This window comes from Ambystoma mexicanum, chromosome 4q, assembly GCF_040938575.1.
Source record: "Ambystoma mexicanum isolate Mex_15411 chromosome 4q, UKY_AmexF1_1, whole genome shotgun sequence".
Classification (NCBI taxonomy): Eukaryota; Metazoa; Chordata; class Amphibia; order Caudata; family Ambystomatidae; genus Ambystoma; species Ambystoma mexicanum.
In genome coordinates this window covers 373,081,410-373,097,577 of record NC_090928.1, presented here as the reverse complement: position 1 = coordinate 373,097,577, position 16,168 = coordinate 373,081,410, and positions in this window count along the sequence as shown.

Here is a 16,168-nt window from a genome sequence, read left to right as displayed (position 1 = left end):
CGCCCTACACTTGCGTTTACGGGTGGCGAGATCAGAATCATACCAAGAGTTGAACTTGGGTGTGGGCTTCAAACAGATCCTAATGACAGGGGCAAAGACGTCAAGAGTGTTAGAGATAGAAAGATGAAGTTTAGAGACAGCTGTGTCAGTATTTGAGTCAACCAAAGATGTAGGAAAAGGAGAGAAAGTAGTGGCGAAAGCCTCAACTTACACACGCTTCATGGCCCGGATGACCGAGAAGGTAGGTGGCAGTGCTGGGGTCGACTTGACCTGAGGAGTAGAAAGAAAGAGATGGGAGGAAAGGAGAAAGTGGTCACTCCAAGAGAGAGGAGTGGGCAGAGCGTTAGAAAGGGAGAGGTCTGAAGAGATCAGAACATCCAGGGTGCGCCCTGCAGAGTGAGTCGGGCCAGAGGGAAGAATAGAGAGAGAGAGTCGCAGAGGTTGTGAAAGAGCCCTGAAGAGGGGCTAGTAGCATTCAGGTGGATGTTCAGGTCTCAGAGGAGGAGAAGTTGAGAGGTAAAGGCAAAGAAAGAGGAGGAGAAGTCATCCCACTCAGAGAGGAAGAGGGCAACCTGGCCAGGCGGCCTGTAGATAGTGGCCAGAGAGAGAGGTCAGAAGAGATAGAGAGTTTGCAGACCAGTCATTCAAAGGAGGAGTAGTCCTGTATTGGAATGACAGAAGCACGTATCCACTCCGGGAAAATCAAGGCTACACCAACCAGGACAGTTGGTTCTGGGTTCGGAGAGGATCTTGTAGCCATTGGGAACAAGAGTGTCAAATATTGTGACAGAGCGGGCCGTGAACCAAGTCTCAGTGAGACCAAGTACATCCATATCACACTCTTCCAGGAGACGGCAGATGTCAGTGGAATGTTTGACAGCGGAGCGAGAGTTGAAAGTAGCGATGTGGAACAGGTTGCCACCTTTGAAGGACTTCCGTGGAGGGGTACAGACCAGAGGTTTGAGCTGCAAATGTGTTGGAGGTGCCCGAGGATAGGCAGAGGAGGAAGGAAGAGATGGCAGCGTAGTCAGAGAGGAAGAAGAGAGTGCCAGAGAGGTGGCAGAGGAAGGAGGCAACAGGGTAGCCAAAGAAGAAGCAGAGGGTGCTGGAGAAGTGGCGCAGGAAGGAGGTGGCAGAGGTGCCAGAGAGGGGTAAGTAGAGATTGCAGGAGAAGAAAGGCAGTTGATAAGGTGTGGGAAGCTTCTATCAAAAAGGAGGAGATTGGCCTGAGGGCCCTGGACCAAGACGGTGCCATTTAAGTAGACATTAATGATGGTCTTAGAGGAGTAGAAGGGGGCCAGGAGGGCCTCCCACCAGGTGCCACCATTAATGGGAGAAGAGGAAAAAGGAGAGAGAACAGAGACCATATGGGGGGGTCCATAGGTCTGGAGAGGGAATGACAAAGAGGATGTCAGTAAGGGTCTGTCTGGAGGAAGCACTGTCATAGGAATCAGCGATTGGGAGGCTTAGGTCGGATACCAGGATGTCCCTTTTGAGCTTCTTCCTGCTAGACTTAGTGAGAGAGATAGGATAGTCGATAGAATAGCAGTTAGAGAAGATAGGTGAGACAGAGAGCACCAGAGAGGGTGCAGGTGGAAAGAGGGGGGGGGGAGAGAGGGGAGCCCAAGCAGGGGAGGAAGGAGTAGCACTAGGGGCAGACAGGAGGTAGCCAACATAAAGAATGAGGGGCACAGGGTGTGTGACTCCAGAGCATCTCACACACTGTGTTTGATGTATGCATTCCTTTTTCCAAATGCATCACAGTCACCCACACGTTGAAAGAGAGCAGCCAGCCGAACATCTCAGTAGCACCCACCGGCACAGGAAGCTGCTTAATATTTTGTCTGGCAAGATCAGAGTCAGCTTTCTGGGTGCACCCCTTACTGCACGCCCGCCTCTTGAGATATTTAGCTCTGCATACCAGGCTTTCGCCCACTCTGCCCGGGCCAAGGAATGGAGATGATCTTGTCTGTGGACCAGGACGGTGCATGCGTGTGTGTGTCTCTCTAGCTGGGTCCCCACGGGCTGTGCTATAAAAACCTTACCAGGCGCACACTGAGCTGTAAGTGTAGAAGACAGCGAGGAGCGGCACACAACAGTACACCAGGAAGGAAGGGGAGGTTAACCACAAGGAAGCCAAAGGATTATGGAAAGCGGACAATGGATGGAATCAGAGTAGCAACTTGCCAGTACGAACAGCACGGACAAGTTTAGCGTTGAGGCGCTCCGAGCAGCGGAGGCGTGTCTGTTTTCAAGGAAGCAACAGGCATTACTGGGAGACTAGACTGTGTGTTTCCCCGCGGCGTGAGCCATGTTGGGTGTACATTGGATGCAATACTATGGTGTTTGAGGGACCATGTTGTCCAGAAGGAGCGGAATCAGTGATTCATGACAGCATGCCCCCTTCTAAACTCTGATCCCCCAGGTTTGCCTGGATGAGTCAGATGGAATCTTCGCATCAGGCAGGGGGCGTTGATGTTGGACACAGGTCCCCATGTCCGTTCACTGGGTGGATAACCTTTCCACTCCACCAGGTATTGAAGACGGCCTCTCCTATATCTTGAGAAGGGGTGTCACAGTATTCGTTTTATGGCGGTATGATAACCTTCATGCCAAATGACAGTATATCATGGTTATCGCGGTATAGCAGGTTGAGTTAACTAATCTTAACAAATGTTTTCTTAAAAGCTCATACATTGTCAGATTTATCATCACAAAGAAAACCAGGAACCCAGGGCCAGAATTATGCTTTTCAACATACTTGCCACTGAAATGCCACCCCTCGCTTCCAATAAACACAAACGCACGTGTGGAGAGGAGGGGGCAGGTGAGCCCTGCTGAGACTGGCAAAGCAAACGTAATAGCTTTTCTTAAGTGGTCATTTAGGCTTTTAGCTCCCCCACTGGCTACTGGTGAAGATGTTGCCATCTTGATAATCTGCATGCCACATATTAAAGGAGGATGATGGCAAGTATGCGCATGTGCGAACACGTACACTCACACACACACTCTCTCTCTCTCTCTCTCTCTCTCTCTCTCTCTCTCTCTTATTACGTTAAAGCCTTTAGTTTACTTGCGGGCCAAAGGGTGTTCAGTAATCACGGACATGTTACCCTTTGGTATGGCAGCAGGGAATACCTGCAGAGATGAGTGAATTTTGCGGTGTCACTTATTATATGTAAATTCAATGATAGACCAGCAAAATCCCCCATTGTCATATGTTTAGAAAACATTATCCATTATAAATATATAAAGCCCAAAGCCGCCAAACCAAAGTAAATCCTTTTCCTTCTTGGCACTGTATTTATTCTTCCTATTGCTAACATATTGATTTTGTGTCAGGCACATGTGGTTTACGGAATGGCTTTAAAAACTGCTCCAACTGAAACTACTTATACCAAAAATAATATAACTTTTTTTTACACTGCCTTTTTGCATTTGAAGTTCATTAACTTACCATTAAGTCAATGCTTTTTAATTAACTTACGAATGCGCAGGCAGGTTTTTCCAGCTGTAGCAAGGTAGCATTTTGAAACTTGTCTCTGCACATATTTAGCTGACCCTCCAGGAATTTAAGGCGCCTGCAGAATTGGTCTTTCATGGCGCTCACTTGTTGATCACCTTGAATGAAAGAGTGACTAGTGGAAGTGTTATAATGCCCATTTTGAGCAATGAGCTTGCTGATCAGTCACAGGTCATCGCTTTGAAAATTGGCTTAGACTTTTTGAAACCACACGGCATGGGCATCATGACCCCTTGCTCCGACAAAGTTTGTTTTGACAACTCTTTATCCCATTAAAGGGAGAAAAGTCACTCATGTGCAGTCTGAAAGCCCATGTCATTGTGTTTCTTTTGTCAAAATGTCGTAGCCAACACAGACACACCGAAAGCTTGCATAGTGATCTAATCACTATAGCTTGTTTACCATCTGCCTGGTGCATTATGAAGGTCTGATGTCGGAGTCACCACTGACCACTGACCGTGTAATCCTAAAGGGACAGCGTTCAGTGGGTGTTGTTGATTTCTTTCTTGATTCTTGCAATACATGTGCATTTACCTTCTTAAAGATAGTGGCCAAAAAAGAAAACTTTGAAAATGACGAAGTTAAAATACATATCGGCACAAATATGGCCTAGACTACCACCTCACCACAGCCCCATCATTACCGTTTTCCCCATGTCTGAGTGCATTAGGACCCTTGTAATGTGAGTTCAGAGGGAGGAATGCTTTCATGGGTGGTGTCACAAATTGAGAATAGACCTAAGAAATATGTCATCCTCATTGTTCTGGATACTTCAAAATTGAATGCAGAATTTGTCCTACCTGCTTGAGTCCAGTGCCAGGCAGGTAGGTGAAGGATCAAGTGAAGCAACAACTCTAGTGCCAATGTGCAAATCTACGCAGAGGACAGTGGGGGTGAGGGCAGTTTATTTACTAGCAGAAAGCACTGATAGGCCCAGTGTTCACACAGTCTACAGCAGGGTCAAACTGGGGCATAAAATTGTCTCAGGCACCAACATAAAAAGTGGCCCACAGTTGCAAATGGGAACTCATTCCTTTTGGAACACTCTTTGAATAGTACCCAAGGGGAGACTTTTGATAAAATGTGATGCAAATTGTACATTTAAAAGAACAGGTATTCAGCAACAGTGGGCAAAACTGTTGGCCGCATAGTGAAGTCTCTCATCAAACTGGCCCACTTTGGCCAAAAAAGTGCCCCACGTTGACACAAAAAACTGGGCCACACAAGCATTTCGTGTTTTTGGATCAGCCATGGGCATATTGCCCTAAAGGCCAGTCCATGCCTGGTCTACAGAGCTAAAGTTGTTTGTGGACATGCATCAGAAGGGCATCATCCAGTTAATTCCCTCCTTTAAATTCTGGGATGTGTAGTTCCCCATCTTTCAAATTGGTGGGAAAACTATAAATCCCAGAATTCTAAACTAAACCAGAACTGGATGGCTATCCGATCCAGGACCATGAGAAACTTAAGTTCCTTGAATCTAAATCATGGGGAGAGTAATTCGATATGCATGACTTCACTGGCTGTCCTTTTTTTTACAATTTGCACAGCCAGAACAAAAGCTGTTCCAATGTGCGTTTGCTCAGTGCAGTAGGACCTTAACTTACTGAACTAATGGCACATGATGCCGGGCCAGGCTGAATCAATACATTTCTGCTCCTGCTGGCTGAGTGGTTGCTAAGCGAACTGCTGCTGGCTCCAGTGTTTTGCAAGTCACTGAATGTTTTATTACATTTGTTTACATACAAACAAAAGGAAAAATAAAATGCTCACTTTCAGTTCAGGCCCTCAGCTCACCCTTGTGATGTCCCTGTGTTCTTGCTAATTGCAAATTGAAAATCCGGACAATCACCATAGAAGATCTGACCTGTAGCGCGGAGCAGCATGACTGTGTGAAAACGTTTAACATCTGTATGCTGCCTTTCAAATAAATAATGCCTGAAACAAAATAACTTTGTTCTAGTTTGCCCATGAAATCCAGGTCTGACGGAGTCTATGAACTGGAATCTCCGGTATGCTTATAGAGCCAGTCAGTCAGCTCATCGTTACCAGCCTTGCATGGGGAACACAAAGGTTCAGGCACTGGGCAGCTTTCAACACAATTTGCGCAAAGTCGATTGATCTTTGACCCGATTCTACTGATCACAGAGAAATAGCGGTCACAGCAGCAAAGTTGCATTTACTAATGTAGCCTCACTTTCCCTATGCTTTTGTCTGCCAAACAAGGCCCTCTTGGCAGATGGAACATCCAACAGTGCAAGACCAGGGCTGCGCAGCAATTTCTTATTCCAGCCTTTCCAAATCAGATTGAAAAGCACACTTAACGGTATAAACGGTATACCGGTAAGTGACGGTTATTATTGTTCAATTAAGTTGTTCACAGTATCTTTAACGGTATAATGATATACCGTTACATCCCTAATCTTGAGTCACATATCCTAGAGACCTCATATTCGATCTGATCATTGATGAGAACAGGTGGAGGTCGAAGAACTGTCCTGGTTGACTGGTGGTATGGTGTCAGTAAGCAAGTATGGAAAACAGGATGAATTCTCTTCCAAGATTCTGGTAGTTGGAGTCAAAAGGCCACAGGGTTGATGATTTCCTTCACTGTGAATGGTTCGTAGAAGCGAGGGGCTAATTTGTTTGGTCTTAGGTGTCTAGGTAATGGTCGATAAGAAAGCCAGACCTTGTTACCGATGGCATAGATAGGGCCAGGTTGCCGTTTAGCATCTACATGTTTCTTAATGTCCATCCTGGCCTTTTCTAGATGTCCCTTTATGTCCTTGTGTATTGTGACTAATCGAGCTATACAGAAATCGACTGAAGGAACCAGAGTGGAGTGAGGCAAGAGTGTGGGTAGAACAGACGGATGGAATCCTTGATTGCAAAAGAAGGGACTTGTCTTGATTGCAGAGTGGTCGGAGTTGTTGTAGGCAAATTCGGCTACTGGAATCAACACTGACCAATCGTCCTGTACTTTTGATGCAAAACATTGAAATTATTGCTCAAGAGTTTGGTTTACTCTTTCGGTAATGCCATTGGTCTGTGGATGGTATCCCGATGATTAGGCACGTTGAATACCCAACAGCTGGCATTGGTGCTTCCAGAACCTGGAGACACCTTGGGGTCCACAATCTGAAATGATTTTGGATGGAAGACCATGTAGCTGAAAGATGTGGTTCACGAAAATCTCAGCCATTTCTTGTGTTGAAGGCATCTTGATCAGAGTGAAATGGGCCATGTGGGAAAACAGGTCGATGGTAACCATAATTGTGGTGTAACCCTTGGAAGGGGGGAGATCCACGATAAAATCAGTTGCTATCACCTCCCAGGGTCGGTCTTGCAGAGAAGGTTGATGGAGTAATTCTGCTGGTTTCCTGTTATTGGACTTGTTCTGGTTGCAAACTGCACATGCCTGTATGTATGATCTTACATCTGGGCTATGAACACCGTGTCTGGAAACATCTTGGGAAAAGTGCGTGCTTCTTCTGGTATATAATCTGGTCGTCTGGATAGTGCATCAGCAATTATATTGGATGTCCCAGGCACATGCTGAATGCGGAACTGATATTGGGTGAAGAAAAAGGCCCAACGAGCTTGACGACTGTTTCTACATTCCATTGATTGTAGGACCTGTAGGTTCCGATGGTCAGTTCATACCAGTACTGGGTACTTGGCACCCAAGAGGAGATGGTGCCATTCCATAAAGGCTTGTCGAATCTCCAGGATCGAATAGTGTGTCTCACTAGGGTTCAAAGCCTGAGACAAATAAGCAATCAGGTGTTCCTGATTATTCCCAGATTCTTGCTTTAACACTGTCCCAATTGCATACTCCGAGGCATCTGTTTCTACCAGAAAGGGTTTGGTTGTGTCTGGTTGAGCCAGGATGGGTCCTTGAGTGAACTTGTGTTTTAACTCCTGGAAGGTGGCTTCTTGAACTGTTGACCAATGAAAGGGAGTGTCTTTCTTTAGCAAGGAAACAATAGGTTGTACAATGGATGAGAATGTGGGAATTAACTTCCTATAGAAGTTAACAAGTCCTAGAAATAACTGGACTTGTTTAACTGAGTTAGGAGCAGGCCAGGAAAGAATAGATTCAACCTTGGCTGGATCCATTGCCACTCCTTGGGGACTTAGCACGAATACCAGATAACAAACTGTAGACAAAAGATGCTTTTCTTGGGTTTGGCCAGCAGATTATGTTCTCTTAAACGCTGTAAGATCAAGGTAACATGTTCCTGATGGAAGACCGGGTTGTTGGAGTAAAGCAATATGTCATCCAAATAGATGATTACAAAAAGGAATAACATGTCTGAGAAGACTCGATCCATAAAGCGCTGGCACCCTGCTTGGGCATTAGCGAGACCAAATGGCATGACTAGATATTCAAAATGTCCAAAAGGTGTTCTGAAGGCAGTCTTTCATTCATCGCCCTTTTTTATACAGATCAAATGGTAAGCACCCCGCAAGTCCCGCTTGGTGAAAATCACAGCACCATGTACGGCTTCTAGAATGTCTGAAATGAGTGGTAAAGGATAACGGTCCTTGAGGGTACACTGATTGAGACCTTGGTAATCCAGGCATGGTCGGAGATCTTTAGTGTCCTTTTTGGACACAAAGAACAAAGAGGCCCCAGCTGGGGACTTAGAAGGACGAAAGGTTCTGTTGGTTAGATTGGTATCCAAGTATTCTCGTAAGGCTATTTTCTCAGGTTCAGAAAGAATGAACATCCTTCCAAATGGAATGACTGCATCCTCTTCGGTGTTGATAGCACAATCCTCAGGTCGATTGGGAAGTAGGGACTGGACAATGGCTGTTGAAAACACATCTGAGAATTAATGGTAATTTTCAGGTACCTGAGCGATGTTGGAAACGGTGATGAGTTGCTGTTCCGGGATCTTGTTTTCTGTGGATATGGTATGTAGACTTTTCCGGGAAAGACAATGTGAAAGGCAAAATTCAGATCCTAGGAATAAAGATCCAGCAGCCCAATTGATGTACGGATTATGCCTCTGAAGCCAGGACATGCCAAGAACCATTGGGTAATGGGCTGTTATTATTATATTGAATTGTAGCAACTCCTGGTGATTGTGTATAGAAAGCAAAGGTTTTGTGGTTTGTTGAGTTTCTGGGTCCTGATGATAGTGGTTTCCCATCTATTCCTTCTACCTCCTGGATGACGCCTTTGGATTCGCTCTGGATTTCAAACTTCAAGGCCTATTTGTGATCCACGAAGATGCCCATGGCACCACAATCCACCAGAGCCAGGACGGAATGGTTTTCCTTGTCGGCTGTTGACAGGAATAATTGGAGTATCACCAGGGAGTTCTTCGGAAGTGAGTCCAAGGAAAGAGAAGAGTCTGAGCAAGGAGCAGTCTACCAAAGCTGGGCTTCGTTCAGGATCAGAGCTGGCGTTTCCTGAACGCCTTGGAGGGGCTATGGGCAGTTTCTTACCAGGTGTTTGTCGGCGGCACAATACATACAGAGTCCACTGTTGATCCGATGAGTCCTTTCTTGAGAAGTGATAGGTCCCCGTAAGGACCCCAGCTGCATGGGTTCAGGTTCCGAGGAGTTAGATGTAACTGGCTCTTTGGGACTAGGATACTCTGAAGAGAGTTTCTGTGGAGGAGTCTGTGTCTTTCTTTTCTCTGCTTTTCTTTTTTGTATCCTGAAATCGATTTGCAAGGACAATTCTAAAAGGGCCTGGAAGGATCCTGGATGGGCCACTCTTGCCAATTCATCTTTGATCTACTCATTTAACCCATGACAAAACAAGGTAAAGCATGCTTCTGGGGTCCAATCAGCTTCCTTAGCCAATTATTTAAAACGAGTTACATAGGTCAGCATATTTCTTGATTTCCTTGCTGGAATTTCAATAGTTTCTCTAGGGCACAATGCACCTGTTCAGGACAGTCAAACATGGCCTAAAGGCATCTATGAAACCATCATAGTTGTCAAGCAAAGGGTCCCCCGCGGATACCAAGGGTTTTGCCCTGGCTAATGCATTCCCGGAAAGGTGGGAGATTACAAAGCCCACTTTAGCCCTGGGCATGGAAATATAGTAAGGTTTAAATGTGAAGTGTAACAGGCATGAATCAAAGAAAGAGCGCAATGCCTTAGAGGTTCCATCATATTTATCCACAATGCCTCCTAATGAAGCGCTCTCCTGATATGCCGAGTCTGTGGACAGAACAAGTTGTTTTAATGCCTGATTCTCAATCTTGAGGTTCTGGACCTCTGTTGATAACTCCTGGATTCCCCTCATGAGGTCCTTTATAGCAGTCTCCATGTTGGGTTCAATGTTACGTTATTGGCTCCTCAAACTGTCCCACCCTGAGTCCTCGGACACTTGGCTGACCTGTTTGATTCTTGATGTCTTCTTTCTTGTGTTTGCAGATTTCTCCTTCTTCCTAGAAATTCGGGATTGGTATAGGAAGGGGCGGGTCTCCTCTCTATATATTGCTGCATACACTCCAGAGGTGGTGAGGTACCCGTAGGTCAAAACCTCTAATATGCCTAAGGCAGCTCATTCAGGTATTGTACAGGCTGCAGATCCCTGCATGTAATCTTCGGGTCACAGGCTCAACATCTCAGGAAGATAGCTCAGTGGGTTTGTGTGGCCTCTGCAGAGCTGTGTGTCCATACCATAGCCCACAGGTTCAAAATAAAGTGTGGCATTTTCAGTTGGTTAATAATTGACATCTACTTTTAGGTGCCAGGACATGATTGACTTTGTCAGTGACTCATTAGCTGCATAAATATGTCCATAATATATGCATGATTTGGGAGGCTGTAGGGGGCACTGGCCTAACCTGACTACCATATTCCTGAGGCCAGGGAGGTGTTTGTATTATTTTTCTTTCATGTTCGGCAGCTGGAGAGGGAAACCCATCGCAAGGTGGTATCGTTGGCCCACAAGTTTAATCAGATCCCACGAGCCTGTTGTGGAAATATTGGGCTCACTGTAAAACAATGGGGGCAGAGCAGCATGTGATTAACTTCCACCTGCCACCTATGTGGGCTCTGTTTGGCTAGTGCAGATTCACCTCCTTTGCCAACTGTCCTGTCTGGCCACCGACTTAAGAGGTTGTATTGGCATTATAGTAAACACACCAAATCATGGTAACAACAGTAGGTTATACATGAGCAAGCAACAGTGCCTGAACCAAAGAAATACCCTCACAAGTCCCTCTTTCCCAGCTTTAATCTTTCATTTGTCGTGTGTACACAGAGAAGGTATTCTCTGTGTACAAAACACAGAGAATACCTTCCTGTATAGTAAGTAATAGAGAATGAAACAGAGGCAATGCCCTTGTTTTGAGGGATGGAAAGTGACCAATTACGTTTCTTTTTCTTCTGGTATGTAATCTAACCCTAACTAGTTAAAATATTGAGCGCAATAAAGCCACACTAAAAGTCACAGATGTTAACCCTGGTTTTCAATTCTGAAGAAAGTTGCAACATAAAAATATCTGCAGCCGACTCAATGCACTTGGGTACCCGACCAGGATTGATGCAGATTGGAAATAACAAGAGGGGTCCTGGGAGTCCCTCTGCCAGACATTAGTCCTGGTTATGAGAGACTTACCCAGGCAATTCTCCTCTGAACAAGAGTACCAACAGCAACCCCAGACACGTGCTTCGGTCTGGTTGGACCTCATCAGTAGGGTGGAGCTGTGCCTCTCTAAGAATAGTGAGCAAGGAGTCCACGTCTGGATTGCCCTAGTAACTTAAGGTGAGAACCAAAGTTACTTAAAATATGAAAATAACAAGGGGGGTGTCCTGGGAGTCCCTCTGCCAGACATTAGTCCTGGTTACAAGAGACTTACCCAGAGACTTTAGCTTGTTAACGAGTTAAAATATTGGCTGCGTTGCATAGGTGAGCACAATAAAGCCGCACTAAAAGTCACAGATGTTAATCCTGGTTCTCAATTCTGAAGAAAGTTGCCACATAAAAATATCTGCAGCCGAATAAATTCACTTGGGTACCTAGCCAGGATTAATGCATATTGGAGGCATGCAAAAAGAGGAACATATTTATTTGCAAAAAATTGGCATGCGATTGTTCAATAAAAGTGGCACCTCAAGGGGAAAACAGCAAGGGGACACAGGTAAACTGCAGGGCAACTCTGCATTTGAGCTGCAGATCACAGTACATGGTTGCAGTAAAGGTGCTGATCCAGCGCTGTCAAGGGGGGCATAACTACCAGCTGTGGGAATGATGGGAGCGGCACACGCCTAGATGGATAGGATCCCATCGACATCTGTAATAAAGGTGTCTAAGGCACACATGCAACAGAAGGGGAACCCACCAAACCCCATTATGAGGTGACAACCAAAGGTTAGTAAATCATGTGGGTATAACACTTACAGGCCCTGCATGACGTGCAAAAAGAAAATTGCATGAGCGTTCTGCAGTAAATGGGGTGCGGGAAGGATGATGCCAGCTGACTGTCCACAGGAGAAAGTAATCGCTGGAAACAAGAACCAGCAGATACATACAAGAGCTAGACTCTTGGGTGATGGCAGGGACCAGGGATAATTAAACTTGTGAAAATGCGTTCAGGGAGGCACTGCCGCAGTGTGGTCAGCAGTTGGCAGGTGGGCCTGGGAAGAAGGATGCGGTATGAGCGGTTCATATGGTAAGGAGCCAATCAGAAGGTGAGTTTTGGTGTCCCTGAAAGAGAACAGGTATATTGTGTTGTTGCTGATGTCCGTGAGGCACCTCAGTGATCGGATGCTATAGGAATGTCTCCCTTTCCACAGACTCAGGGTGTCGCACGTCCTTTCCTATGTGTGCTGACTAATAGCAGATAATAAAGATCCAGAGGTCAGCACGATTTCGTATCACAAATAAAACAAAAGGGTACATTGTGGGGTGGAGCAAGGAGAAATGTAGCACCACAGGGATGGTGATGAACAGAGGGGTCAAGATGGTTTGCTCCAATCATCATTGATTAACAAATATCTAGCTAGAGAGGGCTGCCGAGGACCCACTAATCAGCCTAGTAGGATGGTTAATATTTTGCAACACAAATCGCAACTGCTTTCGACTATGTAAATAACCTTTTAACTGTATAAAATATCTTACTGCAGTGGCTGGTGTTGTCAGCTCCTATCAACCAGTTCTGTTCCACTGTGCTGTTTGACTTGTTTGACTTGTGCTTTTCCAGCTATAATAAACAGCGTTACCTCTTGCCTGGTGTACGCTCCTTCTTGGATTACTTCTGATGTGTTATTGACTACATGCTCATGGGGGACCCCGGGTGCATTTTGGAGGCCCCAGTGAGATCCTCTGTTCCATCGGCCAACTGAGGGTATTCTGGTAGCCCTCCAGGAGGGCGCAGGTCTGGTGACTACAGACCAGTTCTACACGCACCACCGAGGAGGTCTTGCAGATGGCGAGTTCAAAAAGGTTTGCCTGGTCCCGAGCACAGACCGCGCTATGGAGCAGGAGCGACCCAGCAAGGAAGGCTCAGTGCTGAGAGGGCTCAAGGATTTCTGGGACATGTGAGTGTACCTGTGCACAAACGCACTGTGTCGTGGTAGCATGCCCACGAGGGGAGGGAGTTTCTCATTTATGTTGCTAAGGACACATCCTGAAGGAAGGAGGACGATCGGCCATCATAGTCATAGATTGTAATACAGTCCACGCCATAAGGAGTGGATGTGTATGGTGTCCAGTCATTTGGTCGACTGAAAACTGGTCGACTGCAATTTGGTCGACGCAATTTGGTCGAAAACCAAATGGTCGAATTTTTTTTTTTATTTATATATTTATTTTTCGGGTTTTCGTTTTGTAAAAAAAGGGTTTTTTAGAGAAAAAAAGGGGGTGGGGGGACCCCCCCCAAAAAATAAAAAAAAAGGGTTAAAATAAAAAAAAATAAAAATTCGACCATTTGGTTTTCGACCAAATTGGTTCGACCATTTGTCTGGTCGACCAATTTTTTTCTACCAAATGTCTGGTAACCGATGTGTATGTGTGGCAGGCTCATCTGCGTTAGAGCAGAAAGGTGCATAGAGAGTGTCAGACTCCCCTTAAACAGGAGTTGCGCGTAGTGCAGATGATTGTATAGTTGTGTCGTTGGGGAAAAGGGGTGTTGCTTTTATTCATTTGTTGAAGTGGTGAAGGAAGCACGCAATAGAACAGTATATGTTGAAACAGTTATGGTGATTGGTTGTCAGTGATTAGTGTTTGTTTGTTTTTGTGGCTTCAACCGAGGTGGATGGGTCGGCACCTATGGTACTCGGGGTACAATATTTCAATTAGCATAGTAGCGGGGGACATCGGCCTGGAGGAAGGGCGTGGTCTGGCATCTGACTACACTAACATATGTAAAGGTGGGCCTGTAGAGCGGGCTGGTGGCATACTAACACGGAGTGAGCTGACAGGCTTGTGGGGAAGGCCGGTGTTCATGGTGGGTGTGCATTGGGAGGTCTTTGGAGAAGGCCAGACATTATTAATAGAGCGTAAGGAGGAAGAGAGGTAAGTATGCATGTCTGAGAGGTGAATGAGATTGAGAGTGTGAACAGGGAAAAAGGAGGGCAAAGGGGGGATAAGAGCGAATAGGATAAGGGCAAAGGGATAGTAGAAATATAACAGGGAGACAAGGAGGGATGGTTGGATAATGGCTTTCTGGGATAGGCCCCTTGATCACATGTGTGAACGGTTGCCCCAATATCGTGATAACATAATAAAATATAATTTTCAATGGGATCAGGAAACTGCAGGACAGTGTTTCCATGCGGGGCAGGGGAGGGAACGTTCGATAGTAAGATTAAAGAACATATGTTCTCATACCTATTTTTTTTCTTTTCTTTTTTTTTATTTGATATGGCTGGCATGCAGCCTTTCAAAATTTATCAACATAATGATCGACACAATAAAATAACACACTATAAATACATAATCATCAAAAACATTCAGATCACTTAAAACAACAGCATCTTAATCATCTATCTTATCACATAACAAATCAATACATACATTTTCTCTAAAATTTGACCAATTTTGGTTAAAAACAGTAAAAAACAAAATAAAGAATACTCATGATAGAACAGCCACCTTATTTCTTTTTTCGCTAATCTCAATATGTTTGCATTATTTCACTAGTTTTTTCCCATTTTTCAGATAAAAGTAAACGCTTATTTTCTTTTCAACAGATAAAATATCAACAAAAAAAAATTAATTTGCTCTCCAGGATCTGCTAGGGAGATTCAATATTTAAACATCCCTGGTTATTCATCAATATGTACATTTTTTAACAATCCAATCATCGATATATTCATTTTAACACTATGGCTGTTATATAACTCTGTCCATAAAATTTCAGGATCTGTTATATGACGACCTTTAAACAGATGTTTAAAATATTCTGATCTTTCCTTGACCAAGGCTTGACATACCGCCACCAGGTCTTTCAATGTCTCTGTCTCTCCTCTTTGTTTACAGAATCTGCAGATATCATTGTCAACTCATTTTCTCATACACCAAACTTCATTGTAGCACAAATGTTGAGTCTAATTCTCATGTAAGACCATCTAGATTTAGGATCTGCAAACAATAACAAATATTGTTCTACTTTGTTAAATCCCTTTTCTCCGTAAGGTTGATTGTTAAATATTTTCAGTTTCATACAGGCATTTCTGGTATTAATCCAATCCATGAGCCACAACTTCTTTTTGGTTCTCTGGGGGTTAGTGCTAAGAAGTTCATTGTCAATCCCGGCTTCCTCCATTATTACCTCTATGGATTTACGCCAGTTAATGATCTTTTCCTTAACAGATTGCAAGATATATTTTCCCATGGTATATACATTATACAATTTGGGTCTGTCACCATCAAATATTTCCTATACAAATATAGACTCTTCCATAAGTGTCATAGTGGGATATCAAACCCATCTCGTGGCGGACCAAACACATGGATACAGATCTAGGTAGACCACATATGTCTTTCCAAATACGACCTTCTATTCTTAATCACCTTTGTTCGGATATAACATTTCTAGTTTCCGCGCCATAAGTCAGCATCAGTACTATTTTCTGTTTATAAAATGCTATGGCTGGAGACAGACAGAATTTCCCATACTTTGCTTGTATGATTTTTGCTTGTGCAATCCCTGTTCTGACTTTACAGTCCAACTCTCAAAGGTAAAGTTTATCATTTGGATCATTACTTATTTGAAGTCCTAAATATTTATATTCAGAAACAGTATCAATAGTCACCTCTTGTATAGACCAAACCTCCCTTCTATTTGGACCCTTCTTTTTGGATCACATTTCATTTTTTTACATTTGTCCTGATTTATCTTTAGTAAGTTTGCATCTGCAAACACAGTCAGCATCATCAGCAGTGAACGCAGTCCCCTCGGCGTCTTTGCCAACAGAACTAAATCGTCCGCGTAGAATAACCACGGAACAGCTTTGCCCCCTATTTTCGGGGCATCAGAGATTATCGACATGAAATTATGCTGCGCTTCAGAGATAAAGAAATTAAACAGAGTACTGGCCAATATACACCCCTGTTTTAATCCGCGTAGCGTTTCAATTGGGTTGGATAAGGTACCATCTAGCGCCAATCTTATTTGAACAGTTGTTTCAGAATGTAATTCATTGATCCAAAAGATTAAGTAATTCGGG